At 44.1% G+C, this 10,061-nt stretch overlaps 1 protein-coding gene across 9 annotated transcripts in view; it reads right to left on the reverse strand.

Moving 5' to 3' along the window:
• The window catches only part of LOC136004317 (RING finger and SPRY domain-containing protein 1), a 66,485-nt gene that overhangs the window by 56,223 nt on the left and 201 nt on the right, over window positions 1-10,061 (reverse strand). For 5 of the 9 annotated variants that reach the window (XM_065660720.1, XM_065660719.1, XM_065660711.1 and 2 more), the window contains exon 1: window positions 9,895-9,997. The exons of 1 other annotated variant lie outside the window; for it this stretch is intronic. The gene's annotated coding sequence lies outside the window, so the exon portion shown is untranslated. Of the gene's footprint in view, window positions 1-5,461; window positions 5,522-9,243; window positions 9,363-9,894; window positions 9,998-10,041; window position 10,061 lie in introns of those variants that run through there. 3 more of the 9 variants (XM_065660712.1, XM_065660713.1, XM_065660717.1) reach the window with 3 other exon arrangements.

Below are 10,061 nucleotides of genomic sequence, written 5' to 3' on the forward strand. Positions count from 1 at the left end.
CAAATCAATAGGTATTTGCAAACAATGCTTTCTGTTAAACAGGCAAAATTCCTTTATCCCTTCTTGCACAACCCCCTTGTACATTGGTCAACCCTCCGCATCAGTGGGCTTTTGAACACCCCCCCCCCCCCCCCCCCCGTGTGGTTATTTCTTCATCACTTTGTTTTAGGATCGTTGTCATATCAGTAACCACCAGGGGGTTCTGGCAGAGCTTATTTTAGTAATTTCCTTTTCTCTATAGTTGCTAACAAAGCCTAACATCCTTGAGATTACTCATTTACAACCCTATTCTTCAATCAACCCCATTCTTCAGACTAGTGCAACTAAAGAGAAACAACTACTTGGCATGCAGGATGGCTACCATGCAGCACATGCGTAAGTGGACCACAGCCTTCGGGAAGGGCAAGTAAATGCTGTGCCAGTCCTTGTGCACGCAGTAACCAAGCACTGAATTGTGCAATTGAAAACAAACCCCTAATTCAACTCTTATTTCTTTTAAAGAATCCTGGAGAGTTAGAGCTAGTGTAAAAACCTCAGTGGAAGACAGCATTTACTCCTGTGCAGTGTGTCACCATCTGACGGACAAAGCCATTACCACAGTCATTTGTTCTCTTGCTGTAGTCAGAGCACCCTAAACCAAAAGCAGACTGATCATGCCTGTTCCACAAAAAGGTAAAGAGACTGATCACATCTGGAAAGTTTCCAGCTTCTGCCAAGGTACTTAGCAGTGAAACCCCCCCAGGGGTGTGCAGGGCTTATGCTTAAATTGGGCTTTAAACCTACAGTCTCCTCTAGGCAATTTTAGCATGGTCAGAAACACTGAGTAGCTGATCTCTCATTTGACTTGATGTAACAGTCAAAGGAGGAAGACACAATAGACACTAAGTACCACCACAGTAGTTTCTTCCCCATGAGGGTGGCAAGGCCCCGGCACAGGTTGCCCAGAGAAGCTGTGGCTGCCCCACCCCTGACAGTGTTCAAGGCCAGGTTGGACAGGGCTTGGAGCAACCTGGTCTAGTGGAAGGTGTCCCTGCCTGTGGCAGCAGGTTGGAACTGGATCAGCTTTAAGCTCCCTTCCAACCCAAACCAGTCTGGGATTCTGTGATTTTTACATAGACTCATTGTGAAAGTCAGAGTTTATCACTGTTGGACTATTTTGTCTTTTTACCTCCCTTAAATCTGTTTATTAAACCAGTACAGGAATGCTAAAATTGCAACATCGATGTAAAGCAAACTTTACGTTCTCACTTAAACGGGTATCTCCAAAGTAGGCACCAGAGACTATTCTGCTACAGCTCTTTCTGAAGAAGAAACTGAAGCAATTACCACTTTCCCCATCTCAGAGGTCCTAATTTGTCACCTCACAATCATTTAGGTGGAACTGTCCTTAGTACCCCAGCCTCCAGAAAACCTCAGCTTCACTTTATGTCTAAGCCACCCATTCAATGCTGGTATCAATCATGCTTCCTGGTTCTCATCTCCCCAAGCTGTTGACAGGTCATTACATTTCTATTCAGAGACAAAGCTCCATGTTAGGCTTCGAGGCAAATGACTACACTTCTGAGATAAGAATCTTTTAACCAGATAGTTGCATTTGATAGCTCCAGGGCAGCTGAACAGGAGTTGCCTCCAGGAGGTTGATGTGGTGTGGCAGAGCAGTAGATCTCAGCAGTTGCCCAAGGATCAGAGTATAATGCGCTGTTTCAGAAGTGGCAGTAGGATAAGGATAATGCCCTGCAGATGGCAGGGAACACTAATCCTACAGCCTTAAGGGATACAAGCACGTGGAATAAAATTGATAAGCTATACCATATTAAGTTTTGGCAAGCTCATTTGGAGGCTTAAAAATAAATCCTTCAATTAATTCAAGTTAATCTTCTTTGCTGCCCTGAAAGTTACAGACCTTAACAATAAATTAATTAGTTAAATTTTGACAAAAGGATTCCCAATATCAGCATTCAAAATTTAAGAGGAAAAAAATATCAAGAAATTTCAGAACAGACAGTGCTGTAAGGAATGTGTGGACTCTGGGTACCAGAGAGGTATAGAACTGCAAAGAAACACCACAAACAACACATTGGTTTTTAAACTTTTTCTAGTAAATTTAAATAATAGTCTGCTTCAGAAAGGATAAGGATTTACCTATATTACTTACCCAGAAACCAATGAAAGTCCTCAAATTATAGGGAGATCAACTCCTTGTAGTAAACTGCAGTAATACATAAAGTACCTCATACATTAATAAAACATAAACCCCAAAAGCATTTTGGAGGGACAAATCAAGAGACTGAGCAGCTCAGTCACACAGGGTAGTCCTGCTGTGGAAACTAGATCTTGGGCTGACACCCAAGGCTACATCCATATCATATATATATATATACATATATACATATACATACACACACACCTAAGATCATCCCATGGGCTACAGAAAGATGTTACAAGCAGGGTGTGCTGGAAGCAGGGGCAGATCCTTGTCAGCCAACCACCAGCTTCACATAACTGAGCTGGTACAGTGACAGCCCAGAATTGTGCCATTTCTTGTCTGTAAACTAATCTTAGTGCTTTTGTTTCTTCTAAGTCAGAGGTGGGCTTGTTTTCAAAGGAAGTCAGGTACAGAACTACTCTGCAGAAGGCAGAATAGTTTCCTGCTGTAGACCACAGAGAGGAGCGCCGGAAGACAGCATGACTAAGCTATTAATGCAGAGTGCGTAAAACACCGAGAACAGTTTTGAGTGTGTGAAAGATTTTGATAACATTGCTGAAAGATTCAGTGATGCCTTAGTCGGAAGCTTGCATTTTCAGCTGTTTTGTCACCTCAGAGAGCAGAGCACAGAGCAGACAATGTCTAGACCCTCCAATTCTCAGCCTCACCAAATTTGTCACTTTGTGACACTGGTTCTCCCTAACATAAAAAAAAAAAAAAACAAATCTAACAAGTGCAGCAGGAAACAGGCTGAAGAAAGCTCCCCTTCTTGATTAACTGAAGCAGCACTGGAGTTGAAGCAGCCCAATCTGTTGGTAGCTATAGCTGAAAGCCAGAGTTGTGACCTTCATTGCTGGCCACAGAAAGCTGGCAGCTCTTTGCTAGCTTAAGTTCAGGACTTCAGCAGAACAGAAGACATCCTTCTGATTCTCTTTCCTCCTGTAAGTGGATATGGTGACAGCCACTCAAGAGACTGTCATCTGAGTCTGATATAACATGTAAGTCACTAGGTTAGCAAACCTGCCTCAGAGGCATTCACAGAAAGCATGATCCCTGATCTGTCTGGGGCATCCAGAGCTGAAGTCTAGTGTACTTGATGCATGACTCTGGGCAGGCCACTGGAACCCCTTATCCCTTATCTCACCTATTCAAAAGGAAAAAAACCAAACCAAGCAACCAACAAACAAACAAACAAACAAAAAAAAACAAAAAAAAAAAAACCCACAGAAAAACCACCCAAACAAAATCCCCCCCCAAACCCAAATAAAACAAAACAAACCAAAACCACACAAAACCCACAAAAAAGCCAAAAACAAAAAAACAACAACAAAAGCCACAAACAAACACCAAACCCACAATAAAGAAATGGATGAAAAAAGACCCCAAAAAACTCCAATCACAAATGATCCCACACAAGACCCCAGCTTTGTTTCTCCCCATTTGCCTCTTCAGGTTCTTTCTCAAGGACCTTTTCTCTCTGCCTTGCTACAAGTCTACCAGGAAAGCACACTGCAGGAGATCCTGATGTGGAGTAGGTTAGGGGGTTAGGAAGGGGGATGAAGACAAATGTGTATACATTTCATCACAGTCTAAACAATGGCTTAAACAAGAGCATGTACCCATTTAGGTTGTCATCACTGCACACCAAAAAAGGCAGAAAGCACAACACAATTTAAGCAGGTTTCAAAAAGCTGGAATTACATCAAGGACTGATACATTGACCAGAGTTTGGGTGCAAACACACACATCATTCTTCACTCATCATTAGGTGAATGTTTTTAAAAGCATTGAAGAATTCTAAGCTTTTGGCATGCCACCAGACAGCTTTGCTTCTAAATAAAAATGAGCATCAGTATACCTGCTGGGTTTTCCTTTTCCATTATCACTTCCTAGCACATCCCACTGTCTAGAACATGTAAAATACACACAAATTGCCCAGTCTTCCAGCACATGGTTCATTGGCTGTCCTCTAACCTGTGTTTCAAGCTATATTAATATCAGTTTGTGCACATGCACTGAAGGAAGCAATACCAAAAGCTACACCAATGCTTCAGAATTTCCTCAGCTCTTGTCCTTCTCCTCATGTCTATCAAAACATCAAGAACCTCGGAAACTTACAGCAAGAGCAAATGGTTTCCTATGGCAAAAGCAGCCTTAGAAAGGGAGAAAAATAACTACAGTTGCAAGTGTCTTACATCTTTCCCCTTGGGAGAAGATGCATGCATCAGGTAAAGGATGGATTTCTTGTCACTGACCATGGTGACCCACTGAACCCCCATTAATAAGGATACATTAACAATGAGGCATCCCAAACTTTGAACTGTCAGGTATCATCAAAGGCTCCTAAAATGGTTTGCATTGGAAGGGACCTTAAAGCTCACCCAGTTCCAACCCCCTGCCATGGGCAGGGACACCTTCCACTAGAGCAGGTTGCTCCAAGCCCTATCCAATCTGGCCTTGAACACTTCCAGGGATGGGGCAGCCACAGCTTCTCTGAGCAACCTGTGCCAGTGCCTCACCACCCTCACAGGGAAAAACTTCTGCCTAAGATCTCATCTCAGTCTCCTCTCTGGCAGGTTAAAGCCACTCCCCCTTATCCTGTCCTTACAGGCCCTTGTCCAAAGCCCCTCTCCAGGTTTCCTGTAGCCCCTTTAGGCACTGGAAGCTGTTCCAAGGACTTCCCAGAGCCTTCTCTTCTCCAGAGCAAATAAAACCTATCAAATACACAAAGTTCCCATGGCAGAGTTGCACTTCTAAAGCACAAGTTTGGCCACAGTAGCGGTAGATCAAGCAGGGCTGAAGAGAGATAATGATGCATTGATCAGTCACACAATGAGTCACACATGAACATATGACTTTTTTTTAGACCTCAATACCATAATGAATAATAGAAAAGGCAATAAAGATTATGCTGGCAAAGGCACTGCTGTGGCACGCCAGCTTCACAGCCACCACATACAAACTGGGAGTTGGTAGGACACAAGGAAACACAAAGCACAGCAACATGACACAATTCTAATGAGATATTCAAAAGACACGAATCCCAGCACAGCACCTCTGCCTGAACTACATTAAAGCAAGGAATAAATTCAAAGTCTACTGAGCAATCATAAGCTCAGGAGAAGGAAAACTAAAAAACACCACCACAAACACAAACAGTTTAAAATGTTGAACACATGCTGACAATAGAGCAGAACAAGACAAAACCTTCACATTAACTTGCCTTTAATTTATTACAAGTTGACAGTGTTTTACCTTAATGCTCCTGTGTCAAGAGGGAAATCAAGCAGTGCATATGACTAGCTCTGCTCCACTCTGTGAAGATACCAGCACATGTTGAAGTGACTTGGAGACCAAGAGGAGAAATTTTAAAACACAATATGTTAGCAGCTAGGGGAAATACTGATATGAAAGGAAATCTGAACAGAGAAGCCTAAAGAAAAGAATGCCAGGTAGCATATGACAAATTGCCTCCTTTCTATCACTAATTACTGATAACGCTAACCTATTGCTTACACCACTAAATATCCCCCTTCTAATCCTTAATTTTAACAAACAAGCAAAAAGCTTGAGGGAAATGGACTTTGATATCACCTGATAGGCAGAATATGAGAGATATCTTACTAGGGAACCAAAATGTTGTAAGTAATCTATTTCAGCCTATTCATCTTGTCTCTAAATTGGAGAGACATCAGTTTGACAGATGGATCACTTGGTGTCTAAAGAACCGGTTAGATGGCTGCACACAAAGAGTTGTGGTGAATAGATCAATGTCCATCTGGAAACCAGTAACGAGTGGTGTTCCTCAGGGATGAGTCTTGTTCAACATCTTTGTCAGTGACATGGACAGTGGGATTGCGTGTGCCCTCAGCAAGTCTGCTGATGACACCAAGCTGTGTGGTCCGGTTGATATGCTGGAGGGAAGGAATGCCATCCAAAGGGACCTTGACACGCTTGTAAAGTGGGCTGATGCCAACCTTATGAAGTTTAACCATGCCAAGTGTAAGGTCCTACACCTGGGTCAGAGCAATCCCAGGCACAGCTACATGTTGGGCAGAGAAGGGATTCAGAGCAGTCCTGCAGAGAAGGGCTTGGGGGTGTTGGTGGATGAGAAATTTAACATGAGCTGGCAGCATGTGTTCGCAGCCCAGAAAGCCAATCATACCCTGGGCTGCATCAAAAGGAGCATGACCAGCAGGTTGAAGGAGGTGATCCTGCCCCTCTACTCTGGTGAGACCTCACTTGGAGTACTGTGTCCAGTTCTGGTGTCCTCAACATAAAAAGGACAGACTTCAAGGAAACTAAACACCCCAGGTATGCAGAAGCATACACCAGTACCACAGCTGAGGGAGGCATAGGGACTAGCTGAATTAGAATATAAGTAATCTAAGAGCAAGTAGAGAACCAAAATTAAGCTAACAATCAGCAATAGCATTGGCAAGAGATATGCAGAATGCAAGGTACTGCATTAAAAGATCCTGAAGAAGCTTCCTAGGCAGGTGATTGATGGCACATATTGAAAGTGTTCAGTTTGCATGAACCTTGAGAGTGTGTTTGCATGAAAAGGGGAGAAACAAGAGATGATCACATAAATACAACTGAGATTCATGCATCTGGGAAAACCAAACCACCCCACAAAACAAAACCGGACATCAGGAGAAATACAAAATGTATTCAACCAGACTTAGGAGAACAAATAGCAGAGATTAGGACATGAAGGAATAACAGTAACATCCTAAAGAAAGAGACAAAGGAACAGGTGCCAGCAGGAGAGAGGACCTCTTTTACTGAGTGGGCAGACAACATACACACACAAAAGCACTTGCAGAAGAAAGGACCGGATTTAGATCAAAAAGATGAATCCTTCACATATGGATAAATGCAAAAGAAAAATATATTTAACAGCATCCTGGATTCTCAAAAAAGAAGTATGAGACTCTTAAAGTAGTTTTCTTGCACAGTCCTGCAGAAATCCAGTCAAATACTGGAGTCCAGGAGACAAGACATGAGGGAATATTTCAGATGGCTCATAGGTGCTGAAAACATCCACTGTGAACAGATTTCTAAAGTTTAGCAGTTGTGATAAACACATAAATGTATTGGCTTTCGTAAATCATAGGGTGTGGTTATGTGGCTATAACTGCACAAGTTTACAATAACAGAAACAAAGCTCACTAGAGACACAAGATTAGACAAGTTAAAGAAGGGCCAGAACTCTTGAGCAAAACAGTCACATAGCAAAAGAATTTGTAAAGGTAAAAGAAAGAAGGGGAGGCTTGATATAAGAAAAGCTAGTGCCTGAACAACAGAGTTAAAGTACTTTTTAGCTTAACTTAGGTTGTAGAAAGAGAACATGTTGTAAGTCTGTGGAATGTAGTGGCCCCACTAAACATGAGTTGTTTCACACTAGTCTTCTAAAGTACCTTTAGCTTTAAAGAACAATGTTTGTGTTGTAAGTTTGTGGTGAGATAACAGGATTTAGTGTCCCCACTAAACATGAATGAGTTATTTCACACCATCCTTCTACTTATCAGTTAGAGACAGAGCCTCCCAAACATCTGCTAGCTTGGGATACTCCTTGTCTGCCCATCCTGCAATAAATTTTGCAGGAAGGTCACACTGTTTTAAAACTTTGCTAGTTATCAGAAGAATTACAGATATGGCTGGTTTCAGCTAGTTGTGCTATTACTGGGGCACCCAACTGTGCCAAAGGTGAAAAGTACACTGTGAGGAAGACTGCTTACTTCATCTTGAAGACCCCTACTCACAAGAGGAAGACTGCTTACTTCATCCCCAAGACCCCTGCCCACAATCACTGGATAGCAGTGTGCAGATGCCAAGAGGAAGGGACTTATTATAAATAGCTTCAGGAACTTATTATAATATTCCCCACCTATACACGGGAATTATGAATATGTATGTGACTAATGCAATAGTGAAAGTATATAAGCCTGTAACAAATACTAATCACTTGCGCCTCTGGCTACGGTCATGTACCCAGCGCTGTTGCTTTTGCTTTATTGACTTTGTCCCTCAATAAAACCTTGTTATCTCATTTAGAGGAGTGAGTTCCTATTTCACACAGGGAAACAGCAAAAAACTTTAATCCTAAGAAGTAAACAGGGGAATAGTCACAGGACACAAATGGATGTAGATCTCCATATAACAATAACCTCATAGCACCGATCTACAATGCAGAACTGAACTGAAGACCAGCATGAAAGAAAAAAAAAAAAAAACAAAACCCCACTACACCAAAACAAATGCATTCACTGTGAGACAAAGGACAGAAAAACTAAAAACATGAGGCAAAGCTAGTGCTAAGTGGAAAAAAATTCTTATGTTGAAGAAAAACACTGACAGACCTAAAAGGAAAAAAACAAGCCACCAAACACACAAGCATTAAGAAAACAGTGCAGTATCTACAAGGCTGAATAAATTTAGAAGAGAAAAACCAGCTCTTCTGTCCATGCTTCCCCACGGAGCAAAGTCCTCCTGTGCAAGAAACACTGACAAATGCAGGCTGACCACAAAACGAGCTCTGGGCTCGGGTGGATACAGAGAGCTTCAGTGCAAGATTTTGGAATAACAGAACAGAAAATGAAACCCAGGATGACTACAGTCATTCTCAGTAATGTCTCCGCTATATTAAGACTCTACCCAGAAGGGACACTGCACCTACTGCTGCACAATAGAAGGTAAGAAACAGCAGTATTAAAGAAAGAGGAGTGATGAAGATATGCAAGATGGAAACAGTGATGAGCAGGACAGAATCAAAGTGCTTAAAAGAAAAATGCATGCTTGATATCAGCACAATACAGGCTGTGCAAAGACCTGCTTTGTAAGCTGTTAGCTAAGAGCAAAGCAGCACCCTGGTGTTACCGCTGCACAATCCAGTGCCCAAACCAGAACCTCTAGGTAAAGAGCTGCACTTGGTAGCTCACTCCACATATTTTCTCTGTAAAAGCAGAAATTTGCTCTGCAGAAATATTTTTATACTGACAGCAGTAAACAGTTGTAGGATTCTGACTTTTTACCTCGATATAAAAATATCCCAGGGCTCAACAAGATTCTTCCGAGTGTTCCCGAGCTCCTAGGAGATCCCAGAGCAGCCGGTCACCTCGCCCCCAGCCCACCCTGGACCGCTGGAGCAAAGCCCATGTTTGGCAAGCCATACAAGCACCAGGACGAGCTCTCAGCACCCGCCGTAACACCGAACGGCCCCTGCCCCGGGGCGCCCGATTCCACCAAACCCCCGTTTCATCCCACAGCCACCCATCTCTTCCCGCTGGCTGCGTTCCTGCGGGGTACGGGAGATCCCGGCGAGGCAGCGCCCTGCCACAAGAGCCAGGGGAGCGCAGCGCCTCAAGCCCAGCCTCAGCCCCACACCCGGCGGGCTCCAGCCCTCACCCCCTCCTTTGGGACCCTAACCCAGTAGCGGCGGCGGCACACGCGGAAGCTGGACGATAGGGTAGGGGCAAGCACCACACTCTCCCCTCGTTAACCCGAGGCCGGCCCCAGCATATCAGACCCGCCGCCACAGCCCAATACAGAGCAGTCTCTTCCCTTCAGCACCAGCCGGTGCGGTGCGGTGCCCTGCCCTGCCCGCTCCACCTCAGCCTCGCGGTGCTCACGCGCCCCTGCCATCCGAGGGCGGGATGCTACCCATCCCGCCGCCACCTCCTCACCTCAGAACCAGTAAAGCGCAGCAAGGCCCAACCACTCCTTTGTACCACAGCGCCACACAGCAGAAAGACAGAAGGCGACTCGCAACCCGCCCCAGCCCCCCACCATTTCCCAGGTAGCCCGCTCCTCCCTCAGCACGAGCGCTTCACCTAATCGGGACGCAGGGCTA

The sequence above is a fragment of the Lathamus discolor genome, chromosome W (genome assembly GCF_037157495.1).
Source record: "Lathamus discolor isolate bLatDis1 chromosome W, bLatDis1.hap1, whole genome shotgun sequence".
Taxonomy (NCBI): Eukaryota; Metazoa; Chordata; class Aves; order Psittaciformes; family Psittacidae; genus Lathamus; species Lathamus discolor.